Source organism: Rhinolophus ferrumequinum, chromosome 2, assembly GCF_004115265.2.
Source record: "Rhinolophus ferrumequinum isolate MPI-CBG mRhiFer1 chromosome 2, mRhiFer1_v1.p, whole genome shotgun sequence".
NCBI classification, from domain to species: domain Eukaryota; kingdom Metazoa; phylum Chordata; class Mammalia; order Chiroptera; family Rhinolophidae; genus Rhinolophus; species Rhinolophus ferrumequinum.
This window is the reverse complement of record NC_046285.1, coordinates 58,779,438-58,782,490: the sequence shown is the minus strand read 5'-3', so window position 1 is coordinate 58,782,490 and position 3,053 is coordinate 58,779,438. Positions and strand designations below refer to the sequence as shown.

At 37.4% G+C, this 3,053-nt stretch overlaps 1 pseudogene; it reads right to left on the bottom strand.

The window, feature by feature from the left end:
- Positions 1-733: 733 nt before the first annotated feature.
- LOC117032775 (GTP-binding nuclear protein Ran-like) lies at positions 734-1,372 on the bottom strand (annotated as a pseudogene).
- Positions 1,373-3,053: the final 1,681 nt, after the last annotated feature.

Here is a 3,053-nt window from a genome sequence, read left to right as displayed (position 1 = left end):
GAGCTCTCACCAGACACGGACCCCGCTGGCACCTTGATCTTGGATTCCTAGTCTCCAGAACTGTGAGAAATAAATTCCTGAAGTTCCAGCCACCCAGTCTGTGGTCTTTTGTTATGGCAGCCCAAACAGACTAAGACAACATTGTTCTCTGCATAAAACTATACATATATCCATCCATTTTTAACACAAATAGGATCTTACTACACAAATATAATGTTCTTCAATGAGCTTTTCCCATTTACTATACATCTTGAACAGCTTCCCTTACTGGTACATACAGATCTAGTGACCTCGTTGTTTCCACTCTCATTTTATTGTATTAGGATCCAATCCATAATACCATGTTACCTTTAGCAGTTAACTAATTAATTAATTCATTTATTGATAGATATTTGAAATACAACTTTATTCTGATTCTAAACAAAAAGGAATGGGAATGAAAGTAATAAACAAGATTTCACCACTGAATATTGTGTAGCAGTCTTGCACTTGAAACTCAGGAAGGAAACAACTGCGTTCCAAAACAGCTGAATATGCAGGTCCCAAAAATGAGGGTCTTTTCTTTAACTGCCACATTCATTCCAAAGCCCATTCATCTCCTTTGGCATCCCAAAAATTAAGCACATGTTCTGCTTAGCTATTTAATAAAGTGGCAAACAAGCAGCACCACTGACATCACAGGACAGTTGCCTATACCACTAGACTTCTGATGTTGGGCTCCAGCTTCCCTTTCTCACGGGTCATCACCCTCATCTGGGAAAGGAGTTGTCTGAGCAACCTCTAGATCATGCTCACATTGGGCTGCCAAGGCTGAGTCCATGGCAACCTCTGGTGGGGCAAGAACAGGCATGGCAACCAACTCCAAGTTGGGGTCTCCATGAGTTTTCTAGCAAGCCAGAGGAAGGGTTTGTCAGAGTTGTAGTTACTTTTGGCAGAAAGTAACTGAAGATTCTTCTTTTGGTGGAAGATAATTGATTTTGCCTTAACTTTTCTGTCCATAATAGCTACTTTGTTGCCACATAACATGATGGGATGTTTTCACATATTCCTACCAGATCTCTATGCCAGGTAGGCACATTCTTCTAAGTAACTCTCAAAGTTACATCAAACACTTTAATGGCACACTGGGCTTGGATGTAGTAGACATCTTTCCATCCACCAAATTTCTCCTGACCAGCTGTATCCCATACATTAAACTTAATAGGTCCTCTGTTGGTATAGACACACGGATATGAACCTCAAGACCCAAGGTAGCTACATACTTCTCAAATTCACCAGTCAGATGATGTTTCACAAATGTAATTTTCCTAGTCCCATTATCACCAACCAATACAAATTTGAACTGAACTTGGGGTTCTTCTTGGGTAGGCATTATCTCTGGGCCTCTCTGACTAAGAGCTGGAAAGATTGTGGAAGCACCTCTATTTTTTAATTAAACTTTTAATTTTTGAGATAATTGTAGATCACATACAGTTGTAAGATCAGACATGTACTCTTTCCCATTTCCCCCAATGGTAAGTAACATCTTAGAAAACTACAATACATCACAACCAGGATATTGACAGTGATATCGTCAAAATATGAACATTTCCCTCACCACAAGGATGTCTCTTATTCACCTTTTATAGCCACACTCACTTCTGTACTGCCCCACCCCCTCCTTAAACCCTGGCAACCACTAACCAGCTCTCCATTTCTATAATTTTGTCTTCTCAAGAATATTATATAAATGAAATCATGTAGTATGTAACCGTTTGAGATTGTTTTGTTTTTTCCCCACTCAGCATAATAGTCTAAAGATTCATCCAGGTTGTGTGTGTATCAATAAACGGATCCTTCCTTTTTATTACTTAGTATTCCATGGTATAGATATAATCACAGCTTAACCATTCACCCATTGAAAGACATGTGAATTTTTCCAGCTTTTGGCGATTGTAAATAAAGCTGCTATGTCCATTCATGCACAAATCTTTGTGTGAGCATACGTCTTCATTTCTCATATGCCCAGGAGTGAATGCCCAGGAGTGAAACTGTTACATCATATTGTAGTTGCACATTTAGTTTTTTGTTAAGAAACTGCCAAACTGATCCTAGAGTGGCTGTACCATTTTATATTCCCACTAACAATGTATGACTGATGTAGTTTCTCGGCATCCTTGCTGGAATTTGGTGTTGTCACTATTTTTTATTTTAGCCATTCCAGTAGATGTATAGTGATATCTCACTGTGGTTTTTATTTGCATTTCTCAAATGGCTCATAATGCTAAACATCTTCTCATGTGCTTATTTGTCATCTGTAAATCATCTTCAGTGAAACGTCTTTTCATGTCTTTTGCTCATGTTCTAATAGGATTGTTTGGTTTTTACGAAAGGAGAATATCTTTGTTTTTAGGATGCAGTGCTGAATTACTTTATTAGGAATAAAATGACACTACTATGTCTGTGACTTTCAGAAAGTTAAAAAAAAGTCATAGATAAATATAAGAGAGAGAGTAAATGTATTAAACCGTTAACAGTTGGTAAGTGTAACAAGTACTTGGTATCCACTGCTTTATTCTTGCAACTTTTCTTTAAGTTTAGAATTTTTCAAAGTAAAAAGCTGGCTCCACCTCAGATCAGATCTCCTGAATCTGGGTGGGAGTGCAGAGTCCACATGTATCTGCCTTTCAAATACATCTCCCCTTTGATTTTTATGCATACCAGTTATAGATGTACTGAATTGAAGTACAGTAATGTATTTTTATTTTAGTCTTTATAAGGGTAAAGCTAGAAAAACGTCTAATCATATCTTGGTTACACAATAGAGTTTAATAATCTTGAATTAATGGATTTAAACTCAGTCTTTACATAGCTCAAGTCCTTTCCATGGTCCTCTTCAATTTTCTCCATTTTCTTCAACTCTATTAAAATCTTTACCTATTTTTATGTAAATGGCTTTAAAAGTTATTGTAAAGCACATGACACTGAGTGTCACCCTCCAAATTGCTTCAGTGGACACTGCCTACATTCAAGCACAATCTAGCCTCTAATTTCCTCCAGCAACTGAAAGAGAT